Raw genomic sequence first — 18,876 nt, 5'->3', positions numbered from 1 at the left:
ATTGTGTTTTAAGATCTTTCATTAAAAAAACAAGCTTAATATAAAGTAAAATAGATCAAGGGTGTGCTAATGTCACTGCAGAGGCAGCACTCCAGTAGCAGATTGCATATGTTTAAGTGATCCACGTATCACAGAATCACAGATTTGATTTGGCAAATGAAAACCTTATCTTACTCTAAGTCATTTTTACCATCTGGATTTGCATATACATATGATATCTGTTATATTAATTATATCTATTTTCACAGGTATAGACAGACATAGCCCAGAGTTGTGGCAGCCATTAATAGATCAGGCAAGCCTTTACAGCTGTGTTTTGATCAGCGGAAAGGTTTTTGGCACCCAAGAGCTGAAATCACCTTTTGGGTATGACAAGTGCATCGAAGTATCTAGCAAGTTAAAATCAAAGGTTTCTGTGAGGAGGGAGTAAGAACACCTACCACAAAAAATTAAGAGTAAAATAACCTTTAATAATCTCTACAATGCAAGCTCAATTGTATGTATTGCATTTAATTGGGATTTAGCCATCCATCATTTGCTGGCTCATAAAGCTGATTTGTGCTCTTTCCTCCTGTCCCTCTTTCCTGGAGCTGCTGGCCTCTTTTCACCATGCCTTTCCCATAGGCACGTACAACTGGGACCTACACATTCTTTTGTCTCTTCCTTTGGAACGCTGCTTTTTATCACATGGGGAAAGGAGTTTTGTGAGCAGCTTTCTTTCTTCTTTATTGTTGAATGCCACTTATAAACTCTGTCACTAGACTCTTGGAAGGTATCTAAAATGTTAGACAAGGAAACAGGTATAATTCAGAGGAAAACTGACCTTGATTGAATAGGGTCAAAATGCTTCAACTACCTCTTTCATTTGAAACTCCTCATTTATAGACTCATGCTTCTTTCACCGTAGCTTGAGGGTTGACATAAATATATGTGGGATGTGTGTTAGTCTTAAAGATAGGAAACTCAGTTAGATTTAATGAATTCTGTGACTAATCAAACTCTTTGTGAAAAACATGATTTCTTCCCTAGAGAGTTGTAAGACTATAATTGTTGAGAACACCAAAATTTGTTTGTTTCTTTGTTTATTTTCAGAAAACCACTTTGGGCATTCCCCAGCTATTTACATGTAATAGACAAGTTACAGCTCCAACTGCTAATTGCCAGGTCCAATTGCTTATGTTAATCAGGTTTCTGAGGAAACACAAAAGGTACTAACCTCTAAATTATCTGTCTAAAAAAATTGAAAATCCATCTTGGAATTTACACATGTAAGGCTATTCTTAAAAGCATTTGGAGGCTGTAAGCTACCAAAGATTTTTGAACAGAATTCTTGTGGTCATTTCCAGACTTCTCAGTACGAATGTTTCCGAGCTTTCTGCCGTTGACTGTCATCACAGGCCATTTCTGTTGAGTAGGCTGAGAACAGAGATTTACGAGAATATTTGATGAAGTTTTATACAGACTGTGTCCCAACCATTTACTTGCTACATTATGCACCTCTTTCAACCAAAAGCTGTTTGTTGTTATGGTAACCCATTGTAACGAGAGCCATGTGACCCATGAAAACCTTAGCTAGCCAACAAAGTTTGCAGTTTTCACGTACTTTTCAATGTTTCTGTTTTCATCTTGTTTAAACAGTATCTTTCTCATTGTCCAAACCACAGATGGCACAGGCCTCATTTTCTTTCTCTTCACTAAGGTTGATTTACACCCCATCAGCAGCAGAAAAAGACCTGAAAAACGTGTAGATGTGGTTAGAAGCACTTTAGTAGCCTTCGGAGCAGCAAAGAAGAGTCTTGAACTCCCTTCTACTTCTTTGCTAGGAAGAGCTTCTGCTAGGACTGGTGTGGATTGGGAGCCAGGAATCCTTTCTGTCTGATTCCTGGACTGCTGAAGAGTAGCTACACCAACGCCCTCACACAGGCGTTCACATTTATCTTAGGTTAGCACGTTCCTTTATTTAACTGTCTCTGATCTGACTATATCTGATCATTCCTTCATCTCATTTTCACTTAACCTCTTGACCTCTACACAGAGTAAGCATCCTATCAGATATCACCCAAGGGACCTTCTTTGCCCCCCACTCCCCCTTTCTCCACTCTTTCTCCAATTTAGGTGCTTTATGCTACTCCTGGTAATTTACCTGATTACATGGAAAGAGCTGTAGATCTTTTTATAATTGCTGTTTTACTTAAAACATTGATTCTTTAGCTCCTGTCTATTTTCAGGCCATCACACCTCACTGAAGGCTTCCCTGCTTTAATGAGCAACTCAGAAACCACAGAGACTGGAGGATGGAAGTCGTTGGATGTTGTTGTGTTTGAAAACAGCTCCATAGCATTCATAAGAGGATTCTTGGCACCTGCCTAGTTAAACTGGATGTCCAATGTTATCTCTCCAGGCAAGTAAGATTCTGGCAATCAGCGTAGTCCTATTTCACTTGTTCTCAGTCTTTTTGACACAAACACATTAATTCCCCAAGCTACATTGGCAGCTGTAAGAAGTTCTTTCCTTTTTTTAATATGATTGATAATTTCTTTTAACCTTTTACTGCAGTTGCTGGGCTAGGTGATAGTTTCTCTGTTTGGATGTTAATCTCCAGCATGCAGTAGCACATCTTCCAATCGCCTACTCATTCTGGAACTCATTTGTAATATGTTGCCACTTAATTTACAACTGCCTATCAACCTCCACCAAGCACTATCCCTACAACATATAATGTCATTCTTCCAACACTTCTACTGTCAAAGGTCAAATAAAACAAAACATTGCCTAGTACAAAAAGTCCTTCTAGTTTAGCACAGAAAGAATAGCAGCCCTTGGGCAGAATTTGACTCTATCATTTCATATGATGTGCTGGAAAGAAATACATTCTGGAAAAAGTGCCGATAATTAAGGTTCCCTGATTCAATGCAGGAAGTGTGTTGAAATGTACAGGCAAAAAAAAATGTCATCATTGTTTTAACTTCCGATTTTTCAGGGAGGAAAAAAAAAAAATTGCTTGAGGAGACAGATATGAAAACAAAGAGACCTCCCAGGCTGACTTGAAATATGTTCAGACTACACATCCATTCTCTGCTCCCTAGAACCCAGTAAATATTTCTTTGGCCCCACAAAATATTTTAGTTTGAACCCAGGAAACCTCAGATTGACCTTGGAAATAAGATTCCTGATTTTCAAAGTAAATTTCTCAGCTACACCACTGGAGGAGTTACACTTTTCTGACTGAAACATATAAAACTTGTCTCTCTTGGCAAATGGGGTAAGAAGCTGGTTGTTTTCCCAATTAACTAACCATAGGCACAATCAAAATCTTTTTCTCAACTTTTATAACCCGATACAATGCTGGTGGCAAGGTTAAAATACCTTTTCTAGTCCATTAGGGCCAGGGTTAAGCCAGTGTAAAGTAGTAGTGTCTGTCTCAGTGGATATACACTGGCCTATCCTGCTGAGCATCTGGTGCATGTCTCTATAGAGATTTTGTTCTGTCTTCTCATCGGGTTGTATTGGATGCTTTAGCAGCATTTGATCCTATAGTGTCCTTTTAGCTTACCTTGAATCCCCTTTGAGATTTTAGATTACATATGTCTGGATTTGATTAGCTTTGTCAGTTTGTTTTCTTCTGATGTTTTTCTCCTCTGCCAGCTTTTTTTTAACTCTTCTCTCACCCGAGACAAGATCTCATGCTCTGATTCTTTTGAAAAAGTCTGTGACATTATTTTCTGGTGGTGTTGTTTCCTGGACCTGGTTATCAGTTATCTGTATGAAATTGTAAGCTCTTGTTCCTCATGGAATATAAGGATAGGAGAAGTCTTAAATTCCTCTTATAAAACTGGTTGGTGTCTATCAACCAATGCTGAAAAGCATGACCACAGCCTTTCTTTTGACTTCGTAGCTGCTTCTGAGATGTCAGACATAACTGCCTCTTGTACAACAGTCTTATTCAAACAGACAAAAACAATTAAGATGGACACTCTGATTGGCATCTGTCATATTAATTGAATTAATCAGCTGTAATTGACAAACATACAAAAAAAAAACAACAACAAAACAACCAAGCAAACAAAAAAAAGCCCAAACTTGGTAGTAGGTGTTAAATAAAATAAGGTGATGTTTTTTCTCAGTGACCCTCTTAGGTTTTGCTTCAGCTTGGGTTTCTCACTTCAGCCAACCAGAAGTGTTGAAATGCTGTCAGTTGGTATTTCTCTGAGGCTTCTGGTCCAGGGCATCAGTGCAGATATCCAACTGCCCAAATGTGGTCCTTGCACCCTCCCTGTGTCCTACTGAAGTCATTGACTCATGTGTGTGCTCGGGGTTTCACAAGGCTGCCAGGTGGTAGCCACGTGGTGCAGATTTTAAGAGCTCCATGGGGCTCAGGTAATATTCATATATCTGAAAAGGACAGTGCTGTTGAAACAGAATGAACCTTTGAACTTTGTTTGGTTTTTGATATGACCTTAAGCCTCAGATTTATAAAAACATAGCAGAACAAACCCCACTGCTTGCCTGCTTTTATTCTATTTCCTGATTTTGCACTAAATTGTCAGCAAAGCACGCTTTTTGCCTATCAGCAGATGGTACAAAATTCTGTGGGATTTTCCCACATTTGATGAACATGCATCAAGTCTATTTACATGAGCATGGAAAATATTAAAATGACTACCAGGTCTGTTCAGTGCAACGCACCTGGAGCACATTGCTGCCAGCAAGCTTCCAAGGTGGGGAGATTCTGGCACACGGTTACAGTTCTGGGGATTGGACCACTTTTGACTTTGGTTATTGCATCTTTTGACACCTGAAGACATATTCACCTCTGACCCAGGAACATCTGCACCATCAAACTATAAAAAGGGGAATTGAAATGTAACCTTTTTTTTTTTTTTTTTTTTTTTTTCCCCTTACTGTTATTTTTATTTTCTATTGAAAGGGAGTTTAAAAGGCCTATGAAATGTAAAATTGCTTTTCTGTCATAGTTGCAAAACTCATTTCACTTTTTTATCTGAGATGCACTTGTAGTAAATTTCCAGGGCTGAGAAAGGAATACAGCAACCCACTGTCCAAAGCACTGAGCACAGCACAGCCTGCATCTCTCAGTGCTTGGGGCAAAGAGAGGAGGTGCCCCAGTGGACTACTTTGTCCTTGCTCCCACCATTCACCCAGGCTTTTCCTCACCAGTTTGTTACCCAAAATATTCTTACATGTTCTGACTTTCCTTCCTAAAGTAACATAGACTTTTTTTTTTTCTTTACAGGCAGAATTTTATAAATCCTTGGACTGTTGCTGCTGCTCCTTTGACATGGCTCATCATCAGAATACCAGCTCTACTGGCAACTACACAGGTGACTGTCTTCTTACATGAAATATTGGTAAACCACAATGCTTATGTGAGTTTTCCTTTCATCTTTCTTGTTGTGCTCTGCTCTTGTGATTTATATTCATACAGGGTTTTTTTTGTTGTTGTTTTTCTGTTTTGTTTTGTTGGGTTTTTTTAACTCATTTTAGTGTGCTAGCTTTTGCCAAAAAAAACAAAACAAACAAACAAACAAACAAAAAAACCCACAACAAACAAACAAACAAAAACCCAAACCAAGAAGCTGGGACCTTTCTGTGTGTCAGTTTGCCCTACTGTAGAATGAATTTACATGGTTTGTAAGTGGAATGTAAATATGCCTGGATGAACAGCGCTAGAAAAATCCCTGGAATTATTATTTTGACTTTTACCTGTGGTGTAATGGAGTCAATTTTTGTTTAGGATAAACAGTGTGACAAGTATATAGGGCAGAGCGACACAGTATGTTGATAGATGGGGTATTGCTATGATTGAGTTTGCCAAAATTAACACATTTCCCATTGGAAAAAAAAACTTTGGAAAAGTTTCTCTTTTCTGAGTACAGGCATTTTATGTTAGAGCCTCAGAGCTGGTTCTGTCTCTTCTAAGTTATAAACTCTTATGGATGTACCATAAAGATGTCCACCTAATGCAGAAAAAAGCAGATTAATTGATCACAGTAATATATTCTTATCCACTGAATAAGAGCATTCCACACATTGTTTCCTGTTTTGTTTCTGGCTTGTAAATCTTCATTGTGGAATACAAATGAAAATGACCCAAATATGTATTATTTATGAATAGGACTCTCAGATATTATGCTTTAGATTGATTGTGTTAGACAGGATATAACAGAAGCACAATAAGTCAATGAAAAATAAAAAGCAGCAAAAAATGTTTCATGCTAAAAATGTAGTTCTAGTGACACCTCTTATATAAAGGACGTTTCCAACACATTGACATTTATATTTATCACAGCAGTGTGTGTGATTTACAGTTGTCTGAGGCATTGAATATCAGGAATATCCATGCATGTACACACCCCTTTTGAATGATGGTAAGCCATAGAGCACTGCATTGCCCCTTGTACAGCAAGCTTTTCCTTCCCATTTTATTTTTCTTCTCTAGCTTCAGGGAGGCAAAGGAAGCAGTAGATCAATAGGGTGTCTTGACTGAAGTTGCCTGCAGCACTTCCATTTCTCAGACTGGACACTGATGCTAACTATCAATAGCAATAAGAGGCTGTCTCAGACAGAATTAAGGCTCCTTCTTCTGCATGGCTGTCTGGTGCTTACTGATAAACATCTTGTGCAGGATTGCAACAAATAAACCATTTCAAGTGTGCAAACTAGCCACTGTCATTCTCCCTATTGATATTTGCTCTGGGGTGAAGTGACTGATAGTTATTTTCATACAGCTGATAGATACACTGTAGATAAGCATACAGATGGATAATAGTACAAAGGCATAATGCTATAGAGCGTGGAAAGATCATTGATGAAATTCTCTGTGCTCCTGTAGAAACCCTGAGACAACAAAATACAAAAATATTGACTTATGTTTAAACTAATAAGAAAAGCCGCATCTAAATTTAACTATTTATCAACATCTCACTTTTAGATAATGTTAAAAGTATCCTGCCAAGCTGTTTTGTTCAGATGGAGTTCTTCATTTTCACTACTCCTCATGTTTAGCCTGGAAATAAAAGCTGACAGGCTGGATGCAGCGCTGATGTTGATGGGGAGGTGTTTGGCTGCACCACCACTGCACCAGAGGTTAGTAATTTTGAAAAAACTGAGCCTCTTTAGCCTCCTTTCATGAAAAAAAGAAAAAATAAATCAATTTCACAACTGATCTATAGCTCTGTTGTACATTTCTTGTTTTCAGTCTGAATAAGAGGGAAGAATCAGGTTTCCGCTCACACGTATGAAATCACCTTTAAAATACCCTGGCCCAGCTCTTGTTGTTGGTAAGTAATTCTACTTAGGTCAGAGATCCAGTAGAGATGTGCTAATCTACACCAAATGAAGAGCTCACATGCAAATCCAGGTTTATTTTTCTTTTAATTTTGCTCTAACTGACTGGGGCAGAGGAAGTGGTTCTGATGCTCTGCTGAAAAATCAACAGAGCTTTATTTTATATTCTCCCTCTCTGGAGCTCTAGCCATTTACAGGAGCAAACAATCTGGCTCTGAGGCATCTCCGGCTTTCTATGAAATGGTGCTTTTCAGATTAGGAAGCTGCTTTTCTGAGAGAAAGTTCTCTGAACCCTTTTGAGTTTCAGATTATCCTAAAGCAAATGGTTAAATAACATTACTTTATTTCATAATCATTTTTATGTTAGATCTAACAAAAGCTGATGGGTTTTATAGGATAATTCTGAAGGTAGGTCTGATGTTGCTGAATTCTTAAACTAAGATGGCTGATGAGAAAATAAACCAGAGCTTTCAAGATTTTATGATGGAGGGCACCAATTATGAATAAACATTGTAAAAATATTTGCATAGGAAGACTCCTGAATATATGTCCATGAACAGATATATAAACTTTGAAAGAAGTGAAATTAAGTATTACCAGGAACTTAATGCATGAGGGGAGGGAACAAAACAGCTACACAATTTGTGGATTAATCACTTACTGATAGACATTTTTTACTTTTTCTCTGTACCATATGCTGCAACTGGATTTGCCCACCACACAAGAGCAGTGTGGGAGTGGAACGGTTAATGTGCACACTGTTCAGAGTCACTGCTGTTATTAATTGTCCTCCTGTGCAGAACACGTACATTTTACACTAATATACTGATCAGTGAGACAGAGCATGCAGTTTCTAGTGAGGAAGCTGGAATTTCAGAAGTAGCCTGGCTCTTCTTTTTGATTACTTTCTGGCTAGAGAGTTGGAGTCAAACTAATTCATTTTGTAAACACTACTGGTCATTCATGTGCAGTACTTTGTATGAATCAGTGTAGGACAGTCAGACTGGTACAGCTTCAAAAGTGCAGATGAAACTTACTGTTTCACTGTATGCAGTGTAATCACTGTACAAAGTAATCAGGATCATATCTGTACCCTTTGCTCAGGATAGGGTCCTATCCTCCAGAATGGGTTTCCTTCAGAAAGATGAAAGACAAGAGTCCAAACTGCTTGCTGACTAGCAACCCACCCCAGGCACACTAACAGGCAGCTTTCAACAAATATTTATACAGCTCAGGGATATTGCTATAGCTTCAACATTTCAGCACAAATATTAGGCCACAACCTCAGCTAGTCTAAATTGACGTAGTCCTATTGGCTTCAGTGGCATTAAGGTGATTTACAATAGTTGAGGTTCTCACTACTTTGATTTTTTTCCTCAGTGCCTCTGTCAGTGTGTTCCATATACCTCTTTCAGCTGAGAAGTGGATTAATTTTGAAATAAAAATCAAAGCTCTTCATCCTATTAAAATTTTTGCTTAGTTTTGAGAGGGGCTGAGAGTAAAGAGAAAAGTGTTATGAGGCTGACAGAGAGTTTTCTGGACCACAACAGCATTCAGCTGAGTTGGGGTGCTAAGGCAGGAAGCCATTCAAGGGAGTAATTGGCTTTTTTCCTGATATATATATGTGTGTGTGTATAAAATCTGGATGTATACGTATCTATATAAAATCTGGGTTTACTGCTCCCACTGGAGAATTCGGTTTTGTGTGTTACTTTTAATAGCAGTTATGCAGAGATATAAGTACACAGTTGTGTATTATAATATTTGTTTCCCAATGTCAGTATGCCAGGATTCTTTAAAAGGATATGAAGTGGTTTTTTTTCCTGTTTTTCTTTCAAGACAGGAAACATTAGTAAAGCACATTTTTTTTTCCCAATAGTAAGTGATTTCAAGCTGGGGACAGATAAATGGATTACATTACATATTTTCTACACAAACATAGGGATTAATTTAAATTATTTCCCTAAATCAAAATAACTAGAGTCTTTGGAAGCCTTTGAAGTTTAATTAATGTTTATTCTTGCCATCAAGTGCAAGTTTTGGGACACCGTGCAGGACCACTGAAACAAGATGATCTAAAGCTATTTATATCAAACAAGCCAAAGCCAAGATGTTTGTTTTCAAGTTTTGAAGAAAATGCAACTATTTTAAAGTTGCTAATATTTTGTTTTACAAATTTGAAGTAGAAGTTGTAGGGCTTCTCCCTCTGAGCTGTTGATGTTTATAGTCTATACGTAGCCTATACATCAACTACAAAGCTGATGATTTTCAAAAGTAGACTTGATACAGAACAGGTCCCCTCTAGCTTCTGTGCTGTCCCAGGTCTGGTTTCCACTCTTAGGGACACAGGAAAGCTAGCTTTGCTCTCGTCTTTCGGAATACATTTGGAATTCCTTTCAAATGTGTCTTATCAAATTTGACTAGAAGTACCTATTACTTGGAGACATTTCAATGCCCATTTTCTGTAGAAGAAAATTAAATCAGGTCATGAGATGTAATAAACCAGACGTAGGATTTCCAGATAAATTTTATTTCTTTCATGGTTAATAGTTTTTGAAGTGTGCTACTGAAATGCTGCGTAAATGTAAAAGCTGGTTTACGTCTGATGGCTGTGATTGACTAAAGCAGTAGGTAATATTCTCAGAGATATTTAGCTTCTGATAATTCAGCCATACAGACGACTTTTTTTTCTTCCTTGAAGGCCATTTTCATATGTACAAAAAAAGCTTTGCAGACAAGATATTTTTTATATCTAAAATTCACAGCATGTCTTGCTGTTAAATTGCCACCTTAGAGGCCTTTTTAAAATTTCATTGAAAATGCATATTAAATCAAAGTGATAGACACATGTAATGTAAAATGTCTGTCAACAATTAGAATCCCATTTGGAAGTTTGTAAAGCATAACAATTTAAAATGAATTTAGATTGAGAAGGAAAGTTTTTACATTAAGAGGAAAAGTTTTAGCCTGCAGTACTGCAATTTTGTACAGAAAAAAAAAAATCCAATTTTTTTTTGCCATTTTGTGAGTAAAAGAGAAAGGAAAGAACCAGAGATTCTAATGCAGTTAGTTCATCAGCATGTATCAGTCAGGTACCTTCTGTCTTTCCACAACAAAGTCCAAACTACATTGATCTGATTTGGAAAGATATAATAAATCACTAAATACACAGAGCGTAAAGTCCATTGTAAAACTTTTCCCTTGTCATTTTTGAGGAACCAAGAAACACATTGCAGTTGAAACATTTGATTACTCTGTGTTACGTATTGAAAAGTGCAGCTGTTTTTATTGGGATAGACTAAATCCCATCTAAGTAATATCCACGTGGCTTGAAAAAAAAATGCAATGAAGGAAACTTCACAAAATTCCCTTTGTATTCTTCTCAGGTGACACCTCTGGAATATCCCCAAATGGCAGAGTCCGTGGGCAAACAGGAGCTCAGAGCGCTGAGGTACCTCCAAGCAGTTTGGCCCCAGTCCTTTGCCCTGCAGCTCCATCACCAAGGACTCACCTGCCTACGTGGAGGCTGGTTTGGCACTCAGAGGTCAGTCTCAAGTGTGGAAGGAGCTCTGTGTGTGCTATGGAAAGCATTGTCTCTCCTGTGTTCTTTCCTGCTTGGTGAGCCAGTATCTCAATTCCTGCAGCATGCTCTTTGCATTTGGGAATAAAAAAAGTCCTCCAAGGAAGGGAACTGCTTTATCTCCAACTCTAGAAAAGAGTACATATCCCGCATAGAGAAAGGGTTCATACACCCAGTCAGAAAGTGAAATGTAAGTGTAGAAATACTTGACGGGTCTGTGCTGCCTGACCAATAGCCAGATCAATGTGGTCGTGTACCTGAGCTACAGAGCTTGGGCTGTCACATTTGGGTATTCCCAAAGCCTGGGGCCCAACAAAAGCTGGGGTTAGGTGAGGTTTTCTGACTAATATTTACTGAAAACCGTGTAAGCCACTAGAATACAGTTAGTCATAAAGTGAAACTACTTAAATTATTTTCAAATTCTGTTTGTTTATTTTTGATTTTATAGCATGCATGCTTCCAAGCACTGAAATTAGTATAATTCTGGCAATATATGTCAATGCTTCGAGCATAGAACAGTGCATTCTCTGCAGTGATACATAGCTGCTTTAAGCAGATACACTGCCAGATATACTTGTGTATAATTCGTCCAGATTAAATTCTGGCTGTTTCTAGACATTCCAGTTATCACTTTGATTGATTTTATGAGAATGGCAGTAAGAAAGTAGACTAAGAAACACAAAGCAAATTCTCCAGTTCACTCCTGAAAGGAGAGTCAATCCAATGAGAACTTTCTTTAGTGTGTTCCTGTTTACAACTATTGCAAAAATAACTGTGACAAAGTATGTTACAAACTGTAACAAAAGATGGATGCAAATTACCCAGAACAGCTTTTGTCTCTGGTTATTTAGTATTCGTGTTTTCTTTTAGTAACCCTGTTGAAGATCCAAGATTACCTGTGAACAACACAATTAAACAGGTGGTTTAAGAACTACTTCTAAATTGCCAGAGCTGTTTTACAGGGAATTCTTTCCCAGTCATATGAGTACCAGCAAACAAATTCCTGCAGGCTTTCCTGAATGCAGCAACCAGCACCAGCCACAGGATTTTGTTGCTCCAGGCAAAACATCAAATGTAGGCCCCTCGCAAGGCACCATCATGAGCGCAGGCAAGTGTTACAAAACATTTTGCAGCCCTAGGCAGCTGCTGCTCTGCGTGGCTGGTGGTGGCAGTGCTGGCCCTGCATGTCAATTTGCCTATCTCTCACCCATTAGGATCACGTCCATCTCCTTTTCTACCTTTGCACTGAGCTTACCTAATTGGTTCTGCTCAGTGTGACTCCCATCGCTGAACACAGTCAGGTCCTGTCCTACCTTGGAGTGATCCATTACAAATGGGCCAAAGGAGCAGCGGGTCTGGCAGCCCTTGGGGAGCAGCGCTGGGTGAAATTGAAATTTGCTATTAGAAATTTCTAGGAGTGAAACAAAGTGAATGGCATAGCCTGAACAGAGTGAGTGCAGAAATGTTATTGTATTGCAAGATTACATGTACAGTGTCACAGAGGACAGTGCTGAAGGAAAAGGAGGGAATGAGCCGTATTTATCCTTTGTCTAATTCCATTTAATTCAGTACTTCTATAATGCATTTGGCTCTGTTTCCTTTGAAACTGCTATTCTTAAATATGATAGTTTTGTTTGTGCTCTCACACGGCAGAAAAATGGAAGCTGATTCAACTGCAAAAGCAGACAGGGCAAGAAAACTTCAGAGATAGGGCAAGTGACTTCTAGCCCCAAAATATACGAGAGAGCAGAGATATGCAATGCAACTGTCAACTAAACATGTTAACAAGAGACATCCTACTTAGAGGTATATTATTTACATGCTAGTAATTGTCACTGGTGACTTCTCCAGACCTTTTTTTCTATGGAACAGTTGTTTACACTCATCTGAAATTAGTAATGGGCCTGATCTGGCACACTCACACAAATACAGCTTCTCTCAGAAATCAGTTTGTATAGACTGGGGGCTTAGTCGCATATTTTATTTGCAAGCAGCTGGAACAGCTTAAAAACTTACCATACCATGCAGTGCTGCCCCATGCAGATTTCCATCCCTTGCTGGCAGAGTATGTCATGCAAACATTTTTACTAGCTCTAGAGCAGTGCAGACTGGGAGTGCTCACCCACTGATTGCCTGGTGACAGCTTGGGGACAGCATCGTCCTGGTGTGGGGCAGTGGCAGATGGTAGGGGGAAATGACTTAACTGATCATCCCAGATACCCCTGCCAGAAATGTGCTCATGGAATTGTCTAGGTTGAACGGACCTTCGTGATCATCGAGTTCTAGACTGAAACACTGCCTGTGCTGCCCTGTCAGTGCTCTGCTTCCTGCACTAGGCTGCATCATACCTGTCACGTGTTTAGGATTGGGTGCTTGCCTTGGAAACTTCTGAGGACAAGTGGCTTTTCATGGACTCAGAAATGAGTTTATGATCCCTCCTGCAGGTTTACATATGGATGTAGAATAAGCACTGGTATTTGGCTTTCTTTGATGTACTGTAACTCCTCATATTCAGGCATGACTCTCCCCTTTTTGCTCTGTTGCAGTATGTGTATGACATAATGTTGGTTGAATTGCTGAACCAGTACAAACTAGTTGTCTTTGCATATATGCTTTTGTACCAATTGCTTTTAAGATGATCTAAAACTGACTAAAGCTTTAAATTCTTATTTGGACAGAACTTCTGGGTGCCAGCAGACAGGAGCAAGCTCAGATTAGCTTCGTGACTGTGTAGCCAGCTAGACTTCAGAAGGCTGCTTTACTGCATGCAAATAAATGTGAAACCCCTTTTGAGATGGTACTGCAAGCTCGGTGAATGACTGTAACACAGAATACGTAACTCAGAGTGAGATTCAAGAAACAGTTTGTACAGCCATGCCAACAGCCCAAGCTTACCATGTAAGGTACGTGAAGGACAGAAATAATTTTCTGAACCCAAGTCTGGTTTCTGGATTTATGAGAAGGGTCTTTTTGACATCTCTTCTTGAGGATTGCTCTTCTGATTCTAGTGACTTGAGCTTTGCTTAGAACTGGAGAGAGTTCCATTCTCTAGATGTAACTCTATGATCTTGGCTTTATGGAGCACTGCTTATCGCGGCTCTCTCTGATGGCTCAGTACAAGCTGCTCAGCAGCTCAGTTCTTGGCTCTTCCCCCCCTCTTCCAGCTGCAGATTTAATTTCACTAATGAGAAAGTCCTGGTTTACTTTTTGAGGTAGGCAATGGCTGTTGGTGCCACCTGAACATTAAATGATCACTAATGGCAAGAAAAGAAAACTGCAACAATGTGGCTGGGAGATCAGATTGCTCCCTGAGGAAATGGGCTCCCATAAGCTCTAGATAATGTGTGCAGGTCTGGGTGAACATATTTACACTCAGAGAGGTTTTACACATTGCCATTGCAGGGCAGTTCTATTAACAGTCTGCCCAAAGTGGATGCAAAAGGTGGATTGTGAGGACGCTGCTTAGTTCAGGCATGGAAAGCAGCACGATATTCACAAGCATTTACTTTATTGCAGCCAGCGGCTGCCAAGCCAGCTCTTGCGCTGATGCAGGGAGTATGACAATTTTCACGTTGTAAACACTATGCATTAATCAGAGCACCTCGATATTATGCAAACAAAATCCGTGTACTTACAAATACTTCCACTGTATTTGAATCAAATATAACGCCATGAAAATGAATGGAGTTGTCAGGCTTGTTTCATCTGTCGAGAAATTTGGGACTGTGCAGGAAACAGTTCCCCTGAGGTCTGAGACATATTTATCCTGTAATCACCACAGATTCCCCAAATTAAAATGAAACTTTAAAATGTAAATAAAAACGCACACTCGGTAAATCTAATTTGACAGCAGAAATCTGTTTGTGACAACAACAGGTCTTCCTTTATCAGATGATTACCTTGTAGAAAATCATCTGTACGCTACTAGACAATTGCCGTCTGAAATGTTGGCCTTCCATTTGTACTGTGACAAACTGCAGAACTTTTTGCATGATTTTTGTTTCAAAGGTAAGTAAATCCAGAGGGAACTTTTTTGAAGAGGGGACTTTTTTCCTTAAATATCCTTCCCTCGGTCCTATTCATTCATTCGCTTTTAATTGGCTCCCACCAACTCCCTACTCTATACTGTTTCAGATAGTGCTCTGACTGAAGAAATTATGGCTGTGATGATTTGAAGTTCCACACTCGGACTGCAGTGAATTTACCCAGGTGCAGAGCAACAGTGACTGTGAAGTTTTCCTGCCGCATAAATGCACTTTTTGTAAAGCAAGATGTTAGCAGGAAATCCAGTCTGATAGCTCATCGTCTGATATCAGATGAATTTGTCATGACTTTTCTTTTGACATGGGTATATTTCTGTGTCTTTCTTTCTTTTTGTTCCCCACTGTTCTACCCAGAAATGTTTCTGCATTGAGAGTCACCACATTGTGCCTCTGGAAGAAATCTTTGCAGCCCAGAATGGTTTTTAAACATTTTTATCTGAGGCAGAAGAAATCCGCATCACCTCACTTCTAAACTTCTGGTTTTCCAGGAGGGTACATTCTGCTTTTATGTGGCTCTGACACACTGGGATAGAAAAAAAAAAAAATTAAACTGGGATGTAAAGGAATGTGGCTTGAAGAAGAAGAGTTCCTCTGTGGGACCAAATCAAATTCTTCATTTTTCATCCTTCATAGAACTAATAGACTTGTTCTGTCTGCCCTTTGATGGCTGCTATGTAACAAATCAAAAGGCAAAATTTCGGGCCAAAGCAGCCTACCTGGAATCCTCACTGATTTTTTCATTAGTTGGAGAAAAGGTACACAAAGGTTAGCATGACGCCTTGGGATCGATAACAGTATTGAAACCAAGGAGTTTTTTCAAGTGTATGCTACATAGTTGTAACAAACCAAGCCTAACATGGGGACTAAGACATTCTGCTATCAAAAAGAAAAAAATGACAGGCTTCAGGATGCGAGAGTATTTCTAATTAGTAGCACTCTCTAGGTTCTCTGTGTAGCCACGTGAAACGGCATGGAAGTCTTTAGCAGCGTGCTGTACTCATCTTTCTGTAGGTCTTCTCTGCCCCGCGGGCTGGGCTGGACAAACACAGCAGTCGCCTACAGCCGGAGCGGGGTGCTGCTGGCAGAGGAATGCGGCCATCCAGGTATTGCCTTCGGTTTGCAGCCTGCCCGAGTATGAGGACTTTCCACCGAGCTCGTTTGCCTCGTGATTTATGCCTAAATTGACGGAGTCCTTCGGAGGCATTCGTGTTAAATTTGAAACAAACATATTTAATGCTTCTGTTGTAATAAAACAGCTCAAAGAGCAGATTAAAAAGATATGCACAGAGGGCTCCGATTGATTGAGGGATTGATTTTACTACTTTTCCCGTAGGTGGGTAGTGATGGCCGTAAATCTCTCGATAATCATTTCAGAAGCACCTTCATCAATAAACTCGGAAGGGACAGCGAGGTGTAAAAATGCGCTGGCCATCGGGTCAGACAAAGGCAGCAAACGTGCAAAGAGAAAACAGAATTAAACAATCCCACCTTGGCCGCCTATGGCTTTAGTCACGTCCGCTTTTATCTCGGGGGCGGGGGAGTTCCCCATGGCTGCGATTCTGTGAGATTTGGGGCAGAGAGAGGGGGAGGCTCTTTGACTCCTTTTTTTTTTTTTTTCCTTTTTTCTTTTTCTTTCCTTTTCCCCCTTTAGTTCAACCCATACCGCTTACGATTCCATTATGCGGCTAAAAGCTCGTGCTTGTGAGCAATGATCAATTATGAGTTGTCGCTAATAATGGAGGAGGATTCAGTGCTGGATCTCCCCCTCTCCCCCTATTTCTTTTTCCCCGAGGAGTTATCATTAGCAAATAACAATAACACCAAGGTGAGAGGTGGGCAGGGGCCGAGCTGCCGTTCCCTCGCCGGGCAGCGCCGAGCCGCGGTGCCGCAGTGCTGCCCGGGCAGCGCACCGGAACGGCCTCAAACTTCGCGGTGTGTCTGAGCACGGAGTTCTCGGTTGAGGGCAGCATCTGGGAGCCCCTAATTACACACGCTGCTGAAATAGATGTAACTTGGTGTAACTGAAAAGCGGCTTGCTTTAGGGGTCAACTGAAGCGAAATTTGAAGCTCTTACACAGTGTATTTTTCTTTTTTTCTTTTAGTGTAAAAAGAGAGCAGAAAGAACGGACAGGAGGAGAAAAAGGCAAAGAAGGGAAGAGAGGGACAAGTGGTGCTGCGGAGGAGCAGGTATCGCAGCACGGAGCGTGGCCGGGCTGCTGTGTGCCCCGGGCTGCGGGCGGAGGTGAGCGGCAAAGGGAGAGCGGTGACACTGCGCCCGGCTCGAGGTAACCGCGTGTCACCGCTGGGTGCGGACTGCGGAGCTTTTAACCCCTGAGTGCGGAGAGTGTCGGGGCTGAGCGCAAACCTTAATAACAATAAGCCGGGCTGGTGCGTTGCATCTCATTGAAAGCGTCTCTCGGCAGAATGAACTGCAAATTATCCCCTGTTTGCCATCTCCCTTCAGTGCTCATCTCAATGAACTGGAGATCGATCCCCTCCGCGGGTGCCTTCCAGCCGGGCTGATTTGCATCGAAGCGCATTAGCAAACCTCTCACCTCCATTAAAGAGAATAATCCGAGGTAAAAAAAAAAAAAAAAAAAAAAAAAAAAAAAAGGAAAAGAAAGAAAGAAAAGAATAAAAAAGAAACAAAAATCCCCAAGGTGTGGCGGGGAGGGAAAAGCTCTGTCACTGTCACGGGGCTGCGAGAGGGAGCGGGCATTGCGCGTGTGAACTCTCACAACTTCTACGGGAGACAATGACACGTAATTGATGTATCGCTATCACCAACAATAAGCACCGGCCCCGGCACTGCTCTCTGCCCCCCGCCTCTCCCCACCCCTCCCGGCCCCCAGTGAAGGAGAGGAAAACAAACAATAAATAATCGAGCGGCCCTACGTTAAATGCCAAGTGCAGCTTTATGCATTAGCGAGGGAGCAGAGAAACGAAAAAAAAAAAAAAAAAGTTACAAAACTTTATTTCTCCGGGTTAATTTCTTATTCTTTTTCTTTAAACCTGTGTTTTTCTCCTTGTAGTTGCCTTATAATTACCAGCCCGGCCGGCTTTTCCCTGCCACGAAACGAAGGTACTGGGGGAATTTGTCTTAAGTTTAATCGACAAATGCGTAATGCTATTGTAAGGGGGAATAATTCGGGGAGAGCGGCCGATGGGGACCCGCGGGAGGTGGCAGGAGATGGGAACGGCCCGGGCTGCGGCCACGGCCGCGCAGGGAGAGCGGCAGGGACGTTTCGCGTGCGGACGGTGCGCCGTGCTGGGCGGCTGTGGACGGCCGGGTCGGGGTTGTGCCCCGGCTGAGGGTGAGGAGGGGGCAGCGTGCGCCGGGCGTATCCATCTCTGCCCAAACACCTCTTGAAATATTCAGCGAAAAATAATGTCACGTGCGGTACCATCTATAGCAGGGTTATTATCTTCATCCTTCACCATCAGCCCCGCTGATGGCTTCGTTTGTCTTTTTCTCAAACTCCGCCGTTCCGAGCGCTGCGGGCGGAGGGGGCTCACCCCACACGCAAACGGGCAGCGGCGGCCACGGCCGCTCCACAGCGCCGAGGCAGTACTGGCCGGCACCAGGGGGGCTTCGTCCGTTCGTTTGGGTTTGTTTGTTTGCTTTTGCGGCTGGTGGGCTTTTTTCCCCTTCGAGGTGTACGTTTTGCGGTCTCTTTCGTTTAATAATGAGAAGGAAACGCGAGCGAGCCGCTTCCACGAATGGGATCATCGCCGCTCTCTCTCTTTTCCTCCCGCTCGCTCTCCAGGTTTGCCGGCTCATTTGAAATTGAAATGAGTTGTGGCTGCTCAGCCTCCCGCTTTTACAGAGTTTGTTAATATTAATACGGGAAAAGGAGTCGTTTCCACGGCGGAGTAAATAATTCGACAGGGGTGGGAGGGGGAGCGCCCGCGGTGCGGGACGGGGCGGTGCGGGACGGAGCTGCCGGG

Source organism: Lagopus leucura, unplaced genomic scaffold, assembly GCF_019238085.1.
Source record: "Lagopus leucura isolate 7727_CA_CO unplaced genomic scaffold, USGS_WTPT01 Super-Scaffold_100017, whole genome shotgun sequence".
Lineage (NCBI taxonomy): Eukaryota > Metazoa > Chordata > Aves > Galliformes > Phasianidae > Lagopus > Lagopus leucura.
This window is presented reverse-complemented; position numbering follows the sequence as displayed.